We start from the raw sequence: 23,481 nt of genomic DNA on the forward strand, positions 1-23,481 counted from the left end.
GAAAGTAATTTCCCTGGTGCACAAAGTTTTGTTTTTTATTGGCAGAACAAGAATACAAATCTCCTTGTTCTTTATTCAGAGCTTTAGCCAAAAAACCTTCCTTTCTCTAATTCTCGTAGGTTAGTTGTGGCTTTCTATTGATACTTTGCCTGTTACTCTAGATATAGAACATATAATTGTCCTAGCAGTAAATTATTCAAATTAAGGTATTTGGTTTACATGAAGTCTTTCACCCTGCTTTACATGAAAACTGACTGGTGTGTTTAAGAGAATAAATTTAGATGCAGCATGAAAGATAATGCTGAGTTGGTTTACTGGCTTGAGCAGGGAGGGAAGCAAGGACATAGAGATTTGAAATAATCAGCTTTCAGTGTTTTGTTCTGGTGTCCATAACAAAATTTTCCACTGTGATTTAAAAATATGCATGATGACATTAAAAATGTAGAGCCAGATCTTTGTTGCTCTAGTATGAATCTAGAATAACTTTTAAATTTCAGTGGTTTATGCAGCTGCAGCTGAAATCAGAGCCCAAGCCACAAGTGTGGTGTTTCATCTTCTCTTCATGCACTTAAAGAGAACTTGAAGGCTGAAATCTCAAGAAATTGTAATGATTTCACTAACTTGAGGAGGGGGGAGACAGGGCATAGTGACCCTTTATTCTTTTTCTTTATTTAATGTTTCAGTAATATATGAGTGTGAGACTGAAAAGAAGATTTTGTGAAATCTGTCCATATTTCTAGTGTGAATGAACATAGACTTAAATAGGTATAAGGGTACATACATACCCTACATTTAATCCACTTTCTCTTTCCAGAAACCTGAAATCTGAAATCTCTATCTAATTTCTTTTTCAGTTGAACACATTTAACAGTTTCTTAATATTTTGAAAAGTCCCATCTTCGTCTGCTAACTTGAAATATTTAATATTATTTTATTTGTCCTTCAGTGATTCCTTATAGGAATATGTAGGTGAAAGAGTAATGCAGAGATCAAATCCTAATAGCTGAAAGATTTAACATCTTCAAGGCTTCTGTATATAGGGTTCTGCAGAATTGTGTAAAATTCATAGTAAATCAGAACTTCCACTTGCCAGACTGCATTGGAAGAGTTGAACTGGATCCCTTCTCTTGCTCTAGAAGGGAGAGTAAAAGTCATAACCTGGTCACAAATATAGTTTTTCAACAATAGCAGAAGCAAGTTACAGAATACACCTAAGTGCTGTTAGGTTTCCAACCCATAAGCACTGACATGTGCCAAAATTTAAAGTTTGAAGGGTTTTTTTTTTGTTTGTTTGTTTGTTTTTGTTTTGTGGTTTGGGGTTTTTTTTTAACAGGAAAGTGTTTAAAATTTTGTAACCATGGAAGAAAGTCTCTGATGTATTTAAATAATTCAAAATCTAGGAATATATCATATATACATATGTGAAATGTTGAACTTATTATTTGCAATGTACCTTTAAAACCAGATGTGTTAGCTCCAGATATCAGATATAATCTTCACAGTTACCCCTCAAAAAAATTGATATCTAGAACATCAATTTCTCAAAAAGATTGTACATGCACTTCTTTTTAAACTGCAAGTGTAAATCTTAAAATCAGAAATATTTTTATTTAGCTATCAATGTTATTATTTGGCCTGAAATACCCAGTGTAATGCTAATAAGCTCTAGTTGAACTTTCTTTTGGGTTTGTTTTTACTTTTTTTTGTTGGAATAATGAGTGTTTCAATGAAATTTCCCATTTATACAACTCATTTTATGTGGATTTTTTTTTTTAACCAGAAAAACAAGTTGTTAACGAAAATAATTTTATGCATTTGTTGAAAATCAACTGCTATCACAGAAGAATGTAAACTCTATTTAAGATGGCATGTCGTGTGTGAGCAATGAAAATAAGAAATGCTGAATTCTGTGTTCAGTGGAAGAAAAAACACAAGATGATGGACCATAATTCTGAGGAAATAATATTCAGAAGACTGGGCTTTTTTCTTAGTGTAAAATACTAATTCATAAATATGTAGACATTTAAAAAAAACCCAGAAATTTACCTATGATCAAAAGGCGTTGGACTGAAGATGCCTGCTTAAATGTGTTCTTCACAAAAATTACAACATGAAGTCAGACAGAAAAGAAAATTTGCCTGAGTGTTATCCTGAATGTATGGCTCCTTTGAACAGAACAGAGTCAAAAGGATGCTTGTTAAAATATGATTCATTTCTCTCCAGTGGCTGTTCCCACAAGGCAAGAATAGGATTGTTTCTTTGATAGATGAATAGAAAAAAATATGGGAGAGGCAAGAAAGGAGGTGTGTCAGCACATAGCAAGTGTCCTGAAAACAGCTAAGCCCAAGGTTTAACCTATCATTAGGTTTTATGCTTTGATTAATCTGCACAGTGAAATCTGGCAAAAAATACAGAGTAAGGTGTTTTTTAATAATTATTCCTAAGCGTGTGTTTCTGTTATGATAAGTGACTAAGCATAGAAAATCTGGCTGTGATGGAAAACAGGGAAAAGTCTGTCCTTGATTTGTATCTGACTGCAGCAGCTGGCATAGGTGTATCCAGCTAGGTGTGCCAAAACCAGCTGGGATAGCTATTATTTTACTAAATAAATGCTCTCTGTCTTTGGTGGGGGGTCTATTTATTACCAAAAGCTTTGATTTTTTTTTCTCTTTAATATATAAATTTAACAAGCTTTGTGATTTTTGGAAAATAAACTCATGAATTCAAAGATGCATTCATCATCTGTAAGACGGTGAAGTTTTCCTCCTATTAGAGGGGCATGTACAGGCTGAGGTTTATAAACAGTGTAGGTGTGTATTCTGACCCTGGTTTTTGTGGGTGTGATAAACTTATGTTTAAGACAAGATAGATGATAAAGTACCTCATGAGGCATCTTCGGTACCCTTGAAATAGCATTTGAACCAGTTTCATTGTCCAGCTCTAGTAGTGTGATTTATGGAAGCTCTCTAAGCATTGAAAGTATGGGGTTTTGTTTTACAGAATTACTTTCACTTAACTCCTGTAATTTTAAAAGATACAGGTGTGAAGACCTGAGAGGAGAAAGTTAAGTGCTGACACTGAGAGAGATTTTCTGTCCTCTCTCTCCGTCCCCTCAGCTGGAAAGGGAGGCCAAGGTTGATTTGGTGATCCACACCAAATTGCATAAACTTGGTTTATAACACTGGAGGGTGAAGTGACATTAACAAATACAGCTTTCAGCATGTCTGGTCCATGGTGTAAACTGCTCTAGATAATCCTACTGGGATGGAGGGGACAGAAAACAGTGTGCAAAAGATACTTAGAGACTAATATGCTAACACTGTTGTTAGTTAATGCAGCTGATTTAATTTCCTGGTCCCACCACTTTCACTCTTAACTGGCATCACGTCCATGCTTTTGCAGAGTGCTTCTTTTGGCACAGTTAGGTGCTGTTATGTGAAGGGTGTAACTATTTACGATGTTGTAAACTGCTCTGTTACATGTATTTATTATATATATTATTATTATATATATATATATTATATATGTAGTGGTCAGTGCTCCAAGACTGTGGTACCCAGTGTGCAGCTGTGTTCTAACTTCTTGGAGCTGCAGGTAGATAACTTCAATTACCAAGAGTGCACAGGTTATGTAGCTTGGGCCTTGGAATATTACCTACAGAGCAAATGAACAAAACTAAGTAGCTGAAGCTCCTAATCATAAAGCAGGAGAAATTCTGCATTGCTGTTTAAGCTGTACTTCAATTTATCTGGCATGTACTCCAAAGGCCAGCAGTCTGGAGCTTTTGTTAAATTCTTCATTTGCCCATGGTAGCTTGGTTTTGTCTATTTTTCTTCTGAATGTTCCTTCTGGATTGACTGTTCTTATCACTCGTGTGCTCTTGAGTGGTATTTAAAAAGTCTTTCTTTTCTTTGCCGTGTCAAAGAAAAATAAAAGCAGAATCACTGTATTTGCCTCAGCTAGCAGATTGACACTTTGTGCTTCGAGTGCCCATAGTTTGTAAGGGAAAGTACCTTAACACTTCAAATTCAAATGTAAATCTTTTCTAACTCAAGAACATTGTCAGTAAGAGTGGAAAAATTATCCTCAGAGATTTCTGAGGTAGAATACGAGCAAATCAAACATACTTAATCTTTTTTGGAAAGGATTGTAAGTTTTGTTTAGGTCTGCTTTGGCTTGATGAATGGTTTGAGATGGGCTCCATCCCCATCTTTCTGTCAAAGCTTTGCAGAGCTAAGAGGAGAAGGGAAAGGCGCTTAAGACGTCGATGTGGAAATAGGCGGCTCTGAGTCCGCAGCTTTGAATGCCTACTGAGGGCAGGACTAATGAATAAAGCATCACCATTTCTTCATTGCTCATTTTTAGTAGAGCCCCAGCACCCTGGTGGAGATTTAAATAGTAGCTCATAAAGATTAGGAGTTGGTATTTTTCTTCTGTAACTTTTCCCTAACAAAAACAGTCAGAATTGTATGGACAATTAAAGTGAGATACTGCTTAGCTACAGTCTTCCTCTGCTTTTTGTCTTGTATTTATTAGCTGATGTAACTCTGTATTTGGTTTGCTGGGTTTTATATGGAGAGGTCTCAGTGTGCATTGGTACAAAATGAGTGTTTTCTTACAACTTTCCTCTCTGTCAAGGCTCTAAAAGTGGAAAAAAGGAAACAATATTGAATGAAACACCAGTGCTGTACACTGTTAATGCTTAGGTGTACTGGAAATAATGTGTCTCTCCGTCCACTCTCCTGAAACATCCCTTAATTCATTTTAATGTCTCTCTTCATTCTTAATAATACACTTTGTTGTTCTCTGTGCTGCTGCCACTTTGTATTACATGTACCTACATGTGAAATCCGTTCTGCTCTTCTGTCACCTCCGGGTCTTTTCCAGCACGAGGATTGTCCTTACATGTCCTCTACCTTTTTTGCTGACACTTGCTTCAGAATTATTTTTCCCCATAAATTATGAAGCTTTTCTTCTTCTTCTAGCTTAGCATTTAATCAGGATTTCTATCTTGTATTCAGAGTACTCTGAACAGTTCGTCGTTGTGATCTCAGCACCATTTTCATTATTTTTTGTATTAACACAGTTGCAAAAGTATGTTGACAGCTTTTAATTTATTTTTTTTTTAAGAGAATGTTGCACAATGTCAGGTTTTATACTTTCAAAATGTGTACCTAAATTACTTAATGCATTAATCTTCTAGTGGGCTCTAATGTTCTTTCACAGAGGTGAATTCAAGTCTGTGGTGTCTCGAACTGGAGTTGTTTTACCCAAACAGTTTTAGAAGATACATAAGCAGAAATCTTTACATTTATCAAGACCTAGATTTATTACACTCTCTAAAATAATTTACAGTGTGTTTCATGAGCTTTAAAATGTCAATGAATTTTAAAAGCTATGCTTTTTAACTGTTAAAAAATAGCTCAAGCTTTGAAGTCACAAGTCATTAATGTTGAGTGAGAATAAAGATTTTAAGCCATTTTAACATGAAGTGTGTTCTTTTCACAATTCCCCACATTATCTTAACAAAATGAATGAGCTTTCATTAGGAAAAAAGTAAAAAGTACAAGATTAAAGTTGATGAGCTAAATCAAGGTGTCCTGCTTGGTTGATTTAAATCCGTGATTAAAATCAGTGATTTGATTTAAATCAATCCACTGTTCTTTCAGCCAGTCTGAAATGAACTGTTCTTCATTTCCTGCTTAATTAGAATTGCTTCTTTAAGATTAGTTAGGACTGTGCTTTGATACAGAAAATCTGCTGCAGCCTCTGAATTGCCTTAATTTTGGTTTTGGGAGCGGGTGAAGACTTTTTTTCCTCTTGTTTTCCTGCTTTTCAAATAATAGTTTTAATGAAGTGAGACTACCCCTAGAACAGTATACCTCTATCCCTTAATGGCTGGAGATAGAAAGCCAGGTCTACAACCACGGCTCACCTTGTTAAGGATTATTTCAGCTGATGACTTGTTCAGATAGCAGGGAAGGGGTTGTTGCTCACTTGTGTTCTCCTGCCATCTCTCCATTTTTGTGGGACTGATGTTCCCAGGTGCCTGCCTCCCTCAGAGCCTTGTCTGTCCAGCCTGGTGCAGGTCACCCTCAACCACAGAAATGACTGAATGTAAAGTTGTGGAGATGTAACTAAGGAAATGAGGGGCAGTAGACCTAATAATGACTATTTTTCCCATGGCTTCATGCCCATCAATGTGTCCACAAACAAAGTTGGTGCAAGGTCCTGTGGCAACTTCTCTCCTCTTTGCACACTTCTGCACAGGGTGGATGCTCTGATAGCCTGTCAGTTTAAGCTTGTTTTGCAGTCTTTCTCTCACCTGACCACAACCTTTGGTTTATTTACTCATTTATTTTCCCCTCTTCCCTGTCTTCAGGGCACTTTTATTGTGAAGTACTTGTTACATTCCTGTGAAACTTGAGTGGAAGTTCTCAGCTTCTTAGCTCATTGACTTGCAGTGGGGGTACCTGTGAGCAACAGTCACACAAGCTTCATTTTCCTTTGCCATAAAGAAAAGCCTGTACTAAATTACTGATTTATCATACTTAAACCCATAGTCCAAGATTATTTAGACCCACAGAATCAACCTGGGATAAACTACTTTGTACTCTGAAGTGGAACAAAACAGCAATTTCTGTTTCTAGCTATTGCATCCATTTTGAAAAATAAAGAAGTGATTTCATCCTGGTGTGAAATCCAGGACAAAACCAGACTTTATACTGCATGGCCTATAAGCTGATTTCTTCAGAAAAGCCCTTAGTTGTTCACTTGATAACTTTGGTTGTCCTGTAAGACCAGTCATAGGAAGGATGGTCTTCTGTAGCACAGCCTTGGAAAACCAGCTCAAAGTGTTCCTCCTGTCAAATGTTGCCTACCTGGACTTTGCCAATCATTTGTGAGAACTTTGTGCTGCACCTTCCCTATAGGAGAAAACAGGTTTCAATAAGGCTCTTTTTCTTTCATTTTCTTTCTTAGATTGAGCAGTTTAAGAAAAAGATTACCATGTATATATACTCTGGATCTTTGAGGGCCCTAATAGGTTGAGATACAGGAGAGACAGCATGGAGACAGCTATGAAAAATTACTTTATTAGTGATGTGCAGAGAAGATTGTTTGGAGAAAATACTACTGCCAGTTCTGAAAGCTGAAGAATTTACCTTTATGATGAAAATGAAAAATGTATAAAAGCTTGCTTGTACTTAGAACAAGAAAATAATGTTTTGTTAGCTAGAATATAATTTATTATATTCTAATGTTATGGGAATTTACATTTTTCTAAAGGAGGAGCTGCCAAATCAAATTAGTTTTGAATTCAGGAAAACTCTCGTTGAGGGATTCAGACAAGCCATATGGTACTCTCTTGCAAACATCAAGGCAAGGGAAAGTATTGTGTGGGCTTTTATCACATTTTAGTCATTTTGAGAAGAAAATATGTTTTAATATTTTTATGCGTACAATTTATATTGCAATTTAATGAGAAAGAAATGACAGGTACCCATGATAAATCTAGATAATGAAAACCTACTCAGATGCATTCAGCTTGATTTAAGGTGCCTTGTTTTGATTTTAGAGCACTTAATATATTGAGGGTTGTTTGTTTTTTTTTAATGGCTATGATGGATATTTTATCTTATGCTGGACTCATTTCAGTACTGTGGCAGCCAGTTTCAGGTACTTATATGGACTGTCTAGAGAGGAAAAGTAATTCTTGCAGCAGCTGTTGGTGCACAGAAGGCAGGTTCAGATGTGAAGCCACTCCTAGGGACTTTCTGGTATTTCATCCTCAAAGCAGAGGCATGATGCTTATTAAACAGTACTTCAGGATAATGCCAGGGGTATAAAAGGAAGCACTTACAACTCTGCAGCCTGGTGGTCTATCACCCAGTTTAAAGCTGCTTTGTGCCAGCTGTTTGTCACTGCTTCCCCCCATCCCAGCTCTGCCACAGCTGGCAGAGTGTTCAAGGCACTGCATCTCTGGGGACGTTTTCTGTGCTGTTTTAAAAGCCTTCATGTCCAGGAGTAAGTGCTTTGAGATGTGCTGGTGAGTACAGGGATCTGTAAATGGAGAGTTTAGGTTTTCTTATTTCTTTTTAACTGATACTTTTGAGTTCTGTTTCCGAAGGTCCAGTTTCACAGCCCTTTGGTACAAAAGCTGTGGGTTCCTGTTCAAAGGTCCCCGTGCTGCTTTCCAGAAGAGGGAATGACTGGGGACCAGCTGGTGGGCAGGGGATGCACTGCAGCCCTGCTCCGTGGGGTCTGGTACACCCAACACCTGTACTGGATCTCAAAACCCAACCTTTCACTTTTCTTTGCCCCACCCCTGCAAGTGTTCAAAGCCAGGCTAAACAGGGCTTTGAGCAACCTGCTCTGGGAGGAGATGACCCTGCCCGTGGCATGGGGGTTGGAACTAGAAGATCTTGAAGGTCCCTTCCAGTCCAAACCATTCTGTGGTTTGATTTAGGCTCTGAACATCTGTTTTTCAGTGTGAATTTGCATATCAAATGCATTTATGAAGAAGAGAAACATAAAAAAAACTTAAACCAATCAGCCTAAAAAGCTGATTTGTACCTGTGAGAAGCTAAAGGCAGCTGCTCTTTTGCTGAAGGATGGCATGGGTTGATCTAGGGTTTTGTTTGTGTGTGTTGTGGGGCTGGTTTGGGGTAGGTTGTTTGTTTTTCACGACCTAATTAATTCTGATATAAACCTGATATACCATCGATTCCCACTGTGCACACACCACCTGTACCACATGTGCCATGGCACCCCTCCCTTTGGTCAGACATGCTGACACTGACATTTCTGCAAAGACCCTCATCTGTTACAAAAGGCAACTTCTAAAGAATAAAACTTCACAAAGTCACTTTTATCTTCACTGTGCGACACTTTTTTCCCCATTAATTTAGAGAAAAAAGGCTTGTTGTCAGTATCACGGCATTAAAAACATACATCATTCTGTGAGCTGTTCAGACGTGGTCAAAGCTCACATAAATAATTCTCTAGCCTTGGTATTTTAGGAAGGGCACCAGATGGTGCTCCAGAAAGAGGGGGGAAAAAAATATTCCAAAACTATTAATTAGTTTTCAGGTTGTCTTTAGAATTATTATGTATAAGAGCATTTTTAAAAATATTTATGCTAATTAGTGCATGTTTTTACAGAAGCTGGAGGTGTTCTGTAAAGATGTTCTGCATCCTCACAAAAGACAGAGCAAGGGTTTTTCTTTGGGGGTCAGATTCTTTGACCCACAGAGCCACCCTAGCACCCCTCCAGATGGTCAGAGATATGGCTTGAAGTAGCTGTAAGGTTGTTTTCACCTTTCAGGGATGTTTTCTGCCAGGTACCCAATATGGTTAAGTTCCTCTTCTGCAGAGTGGTGGTTTGGGAGGGCTATAGGCATGATGGCTTTGTGGCCAAAGCACAGCAGGACAGCTTGCAAGTGACTGACTCAGGGATGCTTTCAGCTGAGCAAGAGCTGGAGCAGACCCTTGCAGACCCCATGTGGATGCTGTTTCTCTGCAGGAAACACAAGAGAGCTCTTAGGAGAGAAGCAAGGTACCTCTCACTTCACTGCAGCATAAATGTGCACATGAAGGTTCTGCTCTTCAGGGTGGGATCTGCTTCAGATCTGCACAGCAAGCACCTTGTCTTCAATGGTTGCAAAGTGGTCATTCTCTGAGTACATAATTAGTGTCAAGAAGTGGATAACTGGCACTGTACAGGTAAAAGCTCCTGCCACAAATCAAAATAACAGCTCAGGAGACCCATCCTCTATGTTCCTGCTCAGGGGCAAGTGGTGGTATGGGCAGCTGCAGCATTACCTAGGCAGGGAAATTGGTAATTATGGCCCAAATGTGTAGGTCAAAGCAAGATGTTCAAATGTACTTGAAAGTGCAGTTGGGCATTAACACAGTTTACAGGAGCATGATGCACTGTAGCAGCTGTCATGCTGACTAAAACACGGCTGCCTTCTCTGCAGAGTTTCTGACAGGTATATGGAGGAAGCAGTGACTTTCACACCAAGATTGGTGTGCACGGAGAGTTTCAGTGACAGCATAAGTGTAGCCACTCTGCACTGGAAGCTGTGCATCTGAGGTGGGCTGCTCTGCAGGAATTGTTGTTTACTTGGCCATTCAGATCAAAATCTGAAATTACAAGCGCCAGAGTCTGTGCAGTTGCTATCATTTCTGATACTGCTGTGCAGGACTGTGTTGACGTGAGATGTGTGCAGAAAACACACAACTCCCTAAAGCCAGCACAGTGTATTACCCAGGCAGTCAAAGTTTCTCTTTTCCTGTAAACCACCTAGCAGGTTCTATTGCTGGCATAGGCACAAACCTGGAGTTGGAGGGTTATGCTCTGGAAGTAGTAGGGACTCCATGGGGGTCCTAAAGTGCTCTGTACAAGGTTGGTCTGGGCTGGATCCCTGAGAAATCATTTGATTGTGATTATCTTACAAATGGGGTCCTGGACCTTCCTACCACAAGATTTATAATAGAGGGGGAAGCCTAGTGAACAGTTTTCTAGTAGTTATGCTGATGTCTTGTGCCCTCATCCTCATGCTGTGGCACTGTTTGTTCTTGAAGATTAATATGTGCATAAATATTTGAAAGATTAAACTTCTTTATGGCTTCTGTTTTCACACACTGAGTAATTCCATTTTTGGGCCTACATACAGGCCTTGCAATATATCCTGCTGCTTTAAAACTTTTTAGCAGCACTGTATTTTCAGAAGGCAATGACTACATATTAAAATTCTAGAAAGTAACTCCTGTATTAATTTAAAGCATTAATAGGAATCATGCTTTGCATTTTCTAACCTTTCATGGTTTTCTCCAGAGGGCAGCTGAGACTTGCAGCAAGTTGTTCAATAACTGGACAGTACCTATATGTTCCAATATTATATTATACTGGAAAATCATTGTTAGTTGTGACTGCATCCACCAGATTTGAGCTGCTGTTTTGTGCTCCTCTCCAGCTTTGTTTTCTATATGCAACTTTATATTAAGCAATGGTTTGGGGGGATTTTTTGTAAAAAAAAAAATAAACAATTCATGCAAAGCAGAAAAGTGATAGCACATCAGATGCTAGTTTGAATATGCACATAGAAATGTAAATTCATATGAGGTGGAAGCAGGACGTGATACTTGGCAGCATTTCCTACCCTCACCATGTCAGTAATATCCACAAGTAGACATGATGGGCACTGGAGTCACACCAGCCTTAGGTATCTCCATATCCATGTGTCTGTGTTTCACCATCAAATAGAGTCTGTGTAAACTTTTTGGTTTATGTTACATATTAAATTCTCTAGTAATTTTTTAGCTAATGCTTTAAAACCATGACATATATATTGCTTGCAATTTTTGCTCTTGTCACACCTGTGAGTTTTCAGTGTGCTGGTTAAGAAAGGCAGGCAAAGACAAACTTTCAGAAATTAAGGTGGTGTTAATTTCTCCCCTTGGTGAAAGTGCACATCTGCTTCAGCTCCTCCTCCTAAGGCAGGAGGCTGTTGCCAAAACCAAGGCAACAATACTTCAGGCACCCATGAAATTTAAAAAACTCTGTCTGTGATGAGCCCATTAAATCTAAAGAGACCCACAGAGGAGCTCTCAGTCACTTATTTTAGCATAAACCATAAGGATTTATAGCATTATACTTTCAATGAGCTTTTCCCCGTCCATATCTATGTTGCTGTGCTATCAGTGAAATGATAGGTCTCGTTTCCAGGTAACAAAGACCTGTGGGTGATTTGGCAAGGCTGCATTCATCTCATCTACGTTGCTCTCTCCTCTCCCTTATCAGTAGGGAAAGCAGTTGGAGGAAAGATGGAGCAGCCAAAAGCCTGTTGTCAGCTGTAGGGTGTCTGTCCAGAGGGTTCTCTGGAAGCATGTACAGCTTTTTTTCACCCACTCAGTGTCATAGAAGGATAAATCTGTCCTGCATCTGTGCTCTTTGAAGATGTATCTTCAAGGCTTTGGCCTTTTTTTGTTTGTTTGTTTGGGTTTTTTTGTTTTGAGGTGATCTAGCACATGGTTTTCACAAGTAAATGAAGTTCATTCACTGAAAAAATTGCTCTGTACACATTAGGCACATTACAGTCACAGGTTATTATTTTCTCTATCATGAAGTCTAGCTGATTTCTTTGGGAATTTGCTAAAGCCAGCAAGCAGCAGGTCTGATAAGTGTGACTGCAGTAAGGCAAGTGTGGCAGGATATCATTTGTTAATTGGCTGTGGATCCTACAGCCTTGATGAAGGCCAGGGAGAAAAAGCACTTTTCTGTGATTCACAGTATTGGATGTGCAATTTTGGATGCCCATCTTGGCAGAGTGTCAGTGCCTTGTGCCCTTCTGCAAGTCACCTATCAAACTTACATCCACTGAATACTTTATTTCGTACTTACCAGAGTGTATGGGATTATTACGGGAATATTATGGGAATACAGGTGAATCTTTTACAGTTGAATCTTTTGTTTCAGAGCACTGATAAAGAGAAACAAGAAAGGATGGTTTCTCCCCATGGGTTCTTCTCTGCAGGCTGGAAGCACTGTTTGTTGCAGAGGTGAATATGGACAGCAGACAGTGAGCCTGTGGCAGAGGCTGGGGATACCTTAGGATGGTTTTGCATGAGCAAACAAAGGCCCAAGGGGATGTGCAGATAATGGAGAAAGGTACATTTGGAGATCAGGAGAGATATGGCCTTTTCCCGTGTTTTAGGATTTCTTGACAGGGCAGTCATGATTTGAGGTAGAGGGGCAACAGGCATGATTAAAAAAAAATTACCTTGCTGGAACCTGTCAGGCACTAATTTCCAACTTGGAAAGACCTTAGGTGGAAGGGATGTGCCTGTTCCTTCTGACTGTGGGCACAAAGGACACAGCTCACAGGAGGGAAGTGCTTAGAAGAGGAGGAAAGTTGTTTGCTGTTGAGTTTTCTTTGCATAGAAGGACTCTGGTGGCATTAATTTAACTACATCACTTTTTCCAGTTTTTTCTGTTACTTGCCTTTTTTCCCCTTAATTCCTAATTTTTGTCCACTGCATTTATTTACTTTTAACTAGAGTGATCAGTGATATTTTTCTTCTCTCATACTTTGCAATATTATTTGCTTTATGGTACTTTATTTTGCTCCTGACACTCGTTCAAAATTAAATAAGTATGCAAAATATATACATGTTTTGGAAAGTTCATATTTTGTAAAATATTAATTGTTCCTAAGCTTTCACTAGAAAAGAATTCAGTATACTCTATACTATCAATATCAAATCATGAAGAAACAAGAGGGACAGAATCTTTTTTTTCGTATACTGTCTATTGACTTTTTTTAATAGGAAAAAAGGGATTCATGGAAGAATATAATGGGGATTTTTAGGTAATTGTTTTTGAGCTGCAGGTTTTATTGGACTTAGTAGAAACTTTTAACTCTCTTCAAGTTATTAGATACACACCAGCATTGCTGACTAGCATAATGAGAAAATAAAAACCAATTTGAGTAGCTTTAAGAAATGGAGAAGTGCTTTAGAAGTGCAAGTGAGAAGCGTATCAGAAGTATGCTTTAGGAGCAGCCAGGGGCTAACCTCAGAAACAGTGAGAAGTTTCACCAAGCCACAAAGGCTCTGTTGATCCCATTTTGCCTAATTAGGTATACCCTTTAAAGTAAAAATTCTTTGCAGTATTGACTCAGAAGCTGTTCTGTGAGTCACATTTACTTCTCATCTCTTGGCAGATAGCTTGTATCATCAGCCTTTAGTAAGCTATAACTCACTTCCCTGGCAGATGTGCCTGACCACTTGTAAAAAATCACACCATATGTTGGTAACTATTTTAATAAACTATTATCAAATTTTTAGTGTGTTAAAAAAAAAAAAAAAATCATAGTTCCTTTGGTCATGGCTACATCTCGAACAGAAGTATTTGCAAGAAGATACGTTAGCCATTTTATCTCTTTCTCTGAATTATGAGAACTATCCTAAGCAATGTTTTGTAAAAAATTGCACAAAGGTAAATCATTAACCATGGTCTTTCAGTTACAGCATCAGCTGTGGGAAAAAACTTTTTCCCCACCATATGGTGCTCGTAAAAGTCATAGCTGGGTTTTCTGATGCTGACCACAATTTGCCAATGTTGGGCACGTATTCTGATGTGTTTCCACCTGGATCTTGTGGAAACATTGTCTTTGTTAGCATTATACTAATTCAGGCATTTTTAAGTAGTTAGTTGTGTGTTCCTTAGGTCTAATTTGCAGATACTTGCTTGGAATTACACTACTTTTTTTTTTTTTCTATTTACAGCAACATTGCTGTATGTGTAACTTCCTTTAAACCAGTAAGATTTACTCAAAGGACTTGAAAATTTAAATCCGCAAATATGACTGATTTGGGATTAGCACTGAATCCAGAAACAGAATTAGATAATTCTGATCCAAAAGCTAGGGCTTCCATAAAATAGTGTGATTAGAAGGCCACTGAAATCACAGGTGATGTTTTGGTGTGGTGGTTTGGGAAAAGAAGCTTAGGTCTTTCTCTTTGCAAGGAAAATTTTGCTATAATAAAGCCCATGTGCTACAAAGGCACTAGTGGCTTTCATGGGTTTTCCTTACAGTTCTTTAGCAGGTTTTGGAGCCTTCTTGATTTTAAAAGGGAGTGGATTAAAAAGTGGAGTTTTTCTGGTCACCATTTCAGAGCTGTTTGACTTAGCAGGATTTTTTTGTCTTCATGGAGCTGGGCATTGGAGCGAGGCTGAGGTGCTAAGGTAGGAAGGCTGATGTGCTGACACAAGTAGTTCATTCTGCAGTAGCACTTTGCATCAGTTACTGAGCTTTGAACTGCTCATTCAGTCTCCAGCTTTGCAGAAGGTAATGCTAGGAACAGCTCTTTTATACCATTTGAAAGCTTTGCTGACTGGAAAGCAGTATCTGTTTTACTTTAAATGACAATGATAATGCATTTAATGATGGCCATTCAAGTTTTAAAGGAGTATAACTATGTGCAAATGTCTTTTGCATACCTATCAAAAATTCTAGAAACTTTTGGTGATTATGATCTGGAAAATGTCATGGTTATTGCTTTATATATAATATTTGAAGTTACTAAGCTGAGAAAAGATTATTAGTCATCATTATTTAGATGCAATCTAGGTGTTTAGGCACATTCAAAATGAAAAGCTTTTTTTGCTGTATGTCCCCCAGCATAGTGCTTTAGCAATGATGATGATGGAAGATGTTCAGAGAAATTCTCGGTGTGAACCTCCCTAGGGTAAAGTTTGCAGTGATGATAATCCTTGTAAACTATCTGCTGTGGTATCCACTACAAAACCATCTGCTCTTGGAAGGCCATAACTTCCTAAGACCTCTGCCTGGCAGGGAATCTTCCCTCAATCTTTCTAAAAGCTTCAGCTGAAGTAGTTTCAAATCAGGCTACATGCAAATCATACAGAAAAGGGGCATAGAGATGGAAAGCTGTTTTCTGGTTTGAGAAGTGAGAAGAATGGTGACCAAAATACTGACACAGCTGGATATTTTGAGATCTTGGAACAGACGTAGCCCTCAGTGAAATAAACAACAGTTGAGTAGTATGGTTTGTGAATAGGCACACAGCACTCAAAGCTCCGTTTGGTCATCATGCAGGGCTTCAAAAACTGTGGTTAAAGTTCTCCATGGGATTTTGGACCTGAACTCAGTCTGGAGCTCACACTTAAAAAGCTCACACTTTCATGGAAAGCCAAACTCAGTGCACGTGTAGGAAAACTGTTCATCCCTGCCATTCCAGAGTGGCTGAACTACAGAGCAGAGAGCCAGAGAGAAGCGTGCAATGACTTCAGTCCTCTTGAAGGAGTGGGCTCCTCATTCAAATTCTTCATTGATTTAGGTGGTAGAGCCCATGTAGCCTTGGTCAGATGGGGCAAGTTATCTCTGCTAGTTTTTAATTATAGCTCATGTCTTTGTACTTATAAGGAAAACACTTGTTTTATATAGTATTAGAAAGGTGAAATTGTTAGTACTCATAAGAAAGACAATTTCTGAAGGGCTGACATGTTTCCTTCAAGATCTTTTCCTCATTCATGAAGAAAAGCTGTTTTAAACACACTTAATGCTTGTGTAGGGTGATGATAGCTGAATTCTGCTGGCATTTAGTGCCTACTCTCTGATATTTTCAGTATCTCTTTAGCTTTAAATACCCTGCCTGTATCCTGATGCTGCTGTCCAGTGCCTTAATGTTGCCAGGTGAAGAGCCTCATTTCTCTGGCCTGCTGGAGCACTTGCCAAAATCAGTGTGAAGTACATAAGTGCTCCTGTATGTGTGGGTTTGGCTACTTGTGTCACTGGAGTTAAGAAAGTGTATCTCTGACAAGCTTGTCAAAAACAGCTCAACATCTTCCAGAGTCACAACCACATTTTCAGCTGGATCTTCTGCCTTTCCTTCCCTCCTCCCCTCACCCCCCTCACCCCCCCCAAAAAAACCAAACTAAAAAGAAGCCACAAACAGTCCCAAATGTGCAAGTTACTTCACATCTTCAAAGAGCCCAAGTTAGCAGTGTGTATTTTGAAGGGTAATTGCTGTCTCTTCCATCAGTGCTTATAAGATGATAAAGGAATTTTTTTTTCCTTTGGTGTTAAAATTGCCTGGGCTTTAATATTATTCAGGGTTAAAACTAATTGAAGGAATACTGTGATAAAGAAACCCTTCAACAAGTTCTGTTATGTTGCTTTAGAAGTGTTTGGTGCAGTAAATACTGATGTATATGTTTATCTACAATTAGTTTCCCTCTTGGATACTTTTGATGATTCTTTGTAACTAATGGTCCTTTTGATGACCTAGTTACTCTTGTGGATTTGTTTCACTACTTAAACAGGTAGAGATAAGAAACAATACGCTGTTTATATAACCTGTATCAGATAACATATCAACAAATGCATGCACCTTTGTTTTTAATCATATTTGTACACTGAAAATACTCACTGTTTGAATTTTCTTGAAAGTGTTTGCCCTGCTTCCCTATTTTCATGGCCAGCATACAAATGATCATACCCACCTAGCTGAAATAAAGGATGTCTTATGTTTGAGTTTTGATAACATAAGCCTTTTTTTTTTTTTTTTTCTTTCTTTAAGCAGTATTTTGACATCCTGAAGTGTATCTTGTGTTTTCTGTGCTGTCAGAAAATTAATGAGCACTGTGTGAGCTGTGCATAGGACTGCCTGTTGTAGCTCATGTGAAGAGGTTTATTCTCAGCAGAGCAAGCTGGCTCACAAGGACGAGCTTGTTGAGAAAGCGGCAGCTGGACCTCTCTTGTGGAGAAGGGCAGACTCAAGGCTGGGTGATGTTTGGCTCCCTGGCTGTTGTGGCTCATCAAAAGGATTATTTAAAGGCCCATTAGATTAGTTTTTGGTGTGTTTTTCAGCAAATGATTTTATCAGGGACAGGTGGTGCAGTAAAAGGTGCACGACATGTTTGTTGCATACGGTCTTCTTCTGCTACCGTGAGAATCTGGAAAGCCTACTAAGTGCCTTCCTGAAAAAGGAGGAGATGAAAAGAGAGGGAGGAGGAGTTGGTGAGAGTTAAGGAGTCCATGCAGCAAGGAAAGCAGCTCTGGAGAGAAGATCATTTGGTAGACACAGGGTTGAACAGGAGCCAGGGATGAACCCTTGCACAAAGATGGTCAATGAGATTCTGAGCTGCGATAGGGAAAGTACTTCCATCAGGTGTAGGAGGTGATCCTTCCCCTCTGCTCACACCTGGAGCAGCATGTCCCTTCCTGAGCCCTGCAGTATGAGAGACATGGCATTCTGGAGAGAGTCCAGGGGAGGAAGAGTTATAGGAAATAGAATTATTTCCTAAAGGAAAAAGCTGAGAGAGCTGGGACTGCTCAGCCTGGAGAAGGGAAAGCTCAAGGGGGGAATCTCATCAGTATGTACAAATACCTGAAGGGAGGGTACACAGAAAACAGACAGGATCTTCTCAGTGATGCCCACTGACAAGACAAGGTGCAGTGGGCACAATCTGAAGTACAGGTTGTAATTTTGAACTTCAGGAAACACTTTTTTCCTGTGAGGGTCACTGAGCACTGGCACAGGTTGCCCAGAGGGGCTGTGGTGTCTTCTTCCTTGGAGATGTTCAAAAGCCCTCTGGCTGGAGTCCTGGACAGCTGTAGGTCAGTGCTGTAGATTGCCCTGCTTCAGCAGGGTGGTTGGATCAGTTGCCTCCAGATGTCTTTTCTAACCTCAATCTGTCTGTGACTTTGTAAACCTCTTAATTTATTTTTTTTTTCTCCAACTAGTGCTTTTAATGAAATGAAAAATACTTTCACATGTTAAAACCCTTTTTAAGGCATTATCAAGTATCAAGTTGGGGCAGTAAACACCTGTTGTCAAGTCTTGTCACATTCAAAGCAGGAGAGTTTTTTCCCAATACATATTGTATTGTACCAACTCCCAGCTGTCATTCATATAGTGCTTTGTCTAATTAATTTTAATAAAAGTGTGTTCAATGAGGAGTGATTAAGCTGGTGAAGGGTTCTAGAGAATAGAACTCATAGAGAATGAGTTCTGTGATGACTGGCTGAGGGAGCTGAGCTGTTTAGTCTGTAAACTAGGAGGCTTATCACTCTCTACAGCTACCTAAAAGGAGATTGTAGCAAGAAGGGAGTCGAGAAATGGTCTTAAGTTGCAGCAGAGGTCATTTTGATTGTCTGTTAGGAGAAATATCTTTACCAGGAGGACTGTCATGCCCTGTAATAGGCTGCCCAGGAAAGTGGTTGAGTCACCATGCCTGGAGATCTTTAAAAGACTTAGGGACATAGTTGAGTGGGCTTGGCAGCTCCAGGTTTACAGCTGGACTCAATGATCTAACTCTAGTCTTTTCCAAGATAAATGGTTCTGTGGTTCTAAAAGGTGCCTTCCAGATTTTAAGAACATGTCATGCTTTTTTGAAACACTGATGTTTCCTAAAGAAAATAATTTAGGTCAATACCAGCCATTTATGCTGGTACCTAAGTGGGTGCCCAGTAGGATCTATGTGTATGCCTGTATAGCTGAAAATCCTTTAGGAAGTGGAGGACAGAAAGAAAAATAGAAAACAACTTGATAAAATATTTATTTAATGAGACAAAGCTTTATAACTTCCCAGATTATATTTAGTACAGGCTATGCTGTGCTGCCTGGAGAAAAGATTGGAGGGCTAATGCCTCAAATAAAGATTTGGAGTGCTAATGTTAATGTAGAGTTTCCAAAGTAGTTAACTGCAGTTTCTGAGGTAGGTGCTAAATAGACATAACAGCTCTTGAGTTTGGACACTGCTATCACAGAAGCTGCTAATTGACCTCCCTTGCTTCACGCTGCTGATTGCTGCAAAGAACCATAGCAGCCAATGTGTCCTGCTGTTCTCTAGTAATAGACTTCGCTCCTTGGGTCCAGAAAGTGTAATAAAAAGCAGCATTGCTGAACCTGCCAGGGCAGAAGTATCAGCAGTAAAAAATTAAGTGCAAAGGAAAATACAGGACATCTTTGTAGATGTAAAACATCATTTCAATCAGTGGACACCAAGGTTCTGAGGGAGGTTCAGCTCCCCAGATTTGCACCGCTCTGGAAGTAAGCCCTGCTGTGCAGGTCAGCGCAGAGAAGTCTTGGGCAGTACCTGTGCTACTCAGTTTTCAGATACAGGCTTGTAGTCTCACATGGAGCTTGCATCTAGAGGGTGCTTGAACAGCTCTTGTTCTGTTTTACCTTTGTCCCAAAAATACTACCAAGCACTTAGAGGATGTGTTTGTGGCAAGAAGTTGTTTCAGTATTGAGAACGGAAGGTGGAAAACATGACTGATTTACACACACTTCCTACAGCTTTTGTTATTTTCTTGGAGAAACATCAGCTTCCCAATTCCTTTTATTTTTTTAACTCACCTTCTGTGCATGCCTCCTATATGATCCCATTGATTTAAAAGTAATAATTGGTCTGAAGTATGACCTGCCTCAAACTTTGGGTGAGGATCTAAAGTAACAGCACCTTCTCTGCATTTAAGCTTCTGTTCAAGATTTTTTGTTTTGTCCCATGAAGATGTTGGGTGTTGTTTGGTTCATCCCTTGTGAAACACAGGAAGAGAGCAGGACAAAGGATGCAGTTAGCACTGCCATGGGGACATGGAAAGTATTCCAGTTAAAAGCATCAATAGCTATGTCATCTCAATTTACCGGTGTCCTGCTGGGATCTTTCTCTGAGCCATCATACCTCATGAAACTGCTGCTTTCTTCCCATGTTCTAACCAGTGTGGAAAGGTCTCCTCTGGCTCAGAGTTTCTTCAGCACTGGATCAAAGAGAGGGAAAAGAAGTAAATCTCAGCCCACTCAAGCCTCTTATGTATGTAAAGAAAAGGAAGGAAAGTGATGCAGGTGTAATTCGGACCGAGCAGGTAGAGCTGCTCTCGGTGTACGTGGGACAAGATCCTGCCTCTGAATTACTGGTGTTATTACAGCATTAGCTCAGTTTTAGAAGACAACATCTGAAAATCACCTAGGGAAGCTGGCTGAGCTCTTAATTAGCTACAGAAAGGTGCACCAGAAATAGAGCAAGGCAAGACATGATGTCCGGTGACGTAGTGCTGTTCCCTGCCGTCGCCTTTGCACTCTCCTGCAGAGTTAATGAGAAGTGAGGGCCCTGGCATTGACCCTGTGCTGTGTTAGGGCATGGAACAATTTGTCATGTATTTGTAGGTCCTGCTTTCATTGTCTTTTTCTTAGAATGAGCTGGAAATTTATATAAAGAGGCCTCACAATGTGATGGTTGGTAGTAAGAACTGTCATATCATGAAGAAATAATTTTCTTCATCCCACCATTTTACAAATATGTCTAAGAGCAACAGAGAGAGGAATTACCACTTCTGTTGAAGATTTTTTTTGTTTGGTTGGTTTTTTCTTAAATGTATAGTTTGGTAGGGTCATTTTGTGGAGATTACTGCAGTTATTGCAGTGAAAGTTTACAGCTATTCAGTTAATTTCCAGTCCTTCAATGTGCTAGATCTGTTGCTACAGAAGTGGGATGAGAATATTTTGCAGAAGGATTTTTGTAAGTCCTTTTGCAAGGACTGTTTCTCTATATTCAGAGTGGAACCCGTGTCTTTCTGGTCCTTTGTTAACAAATTCATAGAAAACTGTGATTTTAGTATAGGCAAAAATTATGGCAAGTCATGATTTTGTCTGTTTTAAGAAATACCTTTCAGCTGAAAGATTTCTAAAATCAGAGGTCAGTGTTTCCCTTTATCAGACCATTCATCAGTTACCTACTCTGAATGCTTTTCTCCAGAAACATCTTCATTCACCCTCGTGAGGCTGTTTGTTGAGTGTTCAGTAGTGTTTACTTGCTGCCTTAGCAATTTTGCAGGGGCTAAATCTAGAAGAAAGCAGCATTTCAGAACCTAGGGGTCATTTTTGCCTCTGACAACGAGCAGTATTTCCCCTAATACCAAAAAGCGTCTCATATCAGAGGAGCAAGGTTTTTTTTCTATATGAAAAAATAACCAAATAACCATTACTGATTTCAGATTACTAAATGACACTTAGCTGGAATTTGAACAGGTATTAGCCAGTTTACTAATTGAATATATATTTACAAGTCTGTTGTAATTTTGCTCCCATGGGAGACGACCAAAAAAGGACAAAAAGGGCAGCTTTTTCTAGCTGTAGCAAAAAGATGAAAATTAGGATTCAACTTGCAAAGCCAAAGTTACATTGCCCCCCTCCTGGTGATCAGAATGAGGATGAGTGCAAGAAAGGGCCAAGGGAAAAATTTCTTCCAGCTTCGAATTTTACTTCCATTTAATTCCACTTGATATTGTAAAACATTGCTTCTGTTTCCATGAAATTGAAGTTAATCTTTTAAAAAATTTTGTTTCATTTTAAAAGATTGCTCTTACTCAGCACCACCTAGTGGAATGACCGCTATTGTCGTTTAGGAAACTGCTGTTCTCTGTGAGCCATAGAGAAAAATAGAGCATCCAGTCCTTATAGTGTGAATAATGCTTCTAAAGCATCTTTGTGACTAATTAAGTAACAGCATCAGAAAAGTTCCCAGTGTTTTAGTTGAAAAGGAGCCGAGTGAAGGAAAGAAAGTTTAAGGTAAATGTGGGTAGTTTTGCCTGTTATCTCTTGTGTTCCTTTAGTCCATTAAGTTCCAGCCAGCTTTTCTGCCTTAACCTAAGGAAAGTGTGCTTCTCTAAGGAAAGATTTTGGAGTACTGTTTCTTTGTGCAATATCACACAGCACAAGCCCCACAGCCTCATTTGTCACTCTGATACACATGATAAATACAAGCTGATGTTAACAGTGAACTCTGAAGTCCTCACCCGAGAAAAATGCTCTGGAGTCTTTGTAGCTTAAATTGCAGGCAAGGAATTCAGTGTTTGGCTCTTTGAAAAGACATTATTTTCTTTAAAACAAAAAACAATCCCTTGTAAAAACCTCCCCATGGAGTGCATCTATGCACTGTATAGAATTGTCAGGTCCTGCAGGCAGCTGCCTTAGGACTTGGAAAAGCAAAGGGGTCTGTGGCTCAGGTCTTTGGGGGTGCATGTTTCTTTTTCCAGCTATAGAAAGGAATGGCTGAATCTCCAGGAAAATTAATGGTTTTAGAAGGAATGGATGATTATCCTCAGAAACACCTGGCTACATCATCAGCATCTTACTTCACTCTCTTAAGTGCAGTTCCTTTGGCAGCAAGCCCTTAAGCTGCAGTTGCAAATGAAAAGACAGCAAAGGGGGAGATCCTGAATCTCTGGGCAAAGAATCTGACAGAAGTTGCAGATGTGTGGCTGAGAGAAGGCAAACAGCACAGTCTCTGGGCAAGCACTAGAGGCAAAATCCATCTCCAGTGCAAGGAGCAGCAAACAAGGGGCAGCTAAGGAAAGGAGGAGCAAATTCCAGTGTAGCAAATGCACCACGTTGTAACATCTTGCCCTTTAAGCTTCCTTCCATTTCAGCGCTTCATCACTTAAGGGGCTGGTTTTTTTTGTTCAATTCACATGTTTTGGACAATGAAAATAAGTGGGTCAGTTTTATTCTGTGAATTTGTATGCATTAGCATAGTAACATTATGCTGAGGTTTCCAAAAACATTGTTCTTAAATAATTCATATTTATCAGCATTTCACTCATTTTTCCAAAGTCTAAATGTGCAGACTAGTTTGTTGTCTGGTTTGGTTTTTTTTCCCAGGTTTTGGGGAATACATTTTATACACATATAATAACACATATTTATATTTAATATTCAATGAATCATTCCCTTTTCTGTCATCATTTCCTATGTTTTTAATTTTATGCAGAAGTCTGAGTATCACTTCTTTGCTGGCCTCGTCACAATATTGTGTTGCAATGAGGCAAAACAGCCTCTCCAGGGTGTGTTTTTTCAGATGAAGAAAATAAAGGTTTAGGGATTTTCCCTTTGTAAAAATTGAGACAATCCTGATTGTAGTGTAGATATTCATCTGATTGAGTCCTGTTT

The sequence above is a fragment of the Parus major genome, chromosome 1, assembly GCF_001522545.3.
Source record: "Parus major isolate Abel chromosome 1, Parus_major1.1, whole genome shotgun sequence".
NCBI classification, from domain to species: Eukaryota; Metazoa; Chordata; class Aves; order Passeriformes; family Paridae; genus Parus; species Parus major.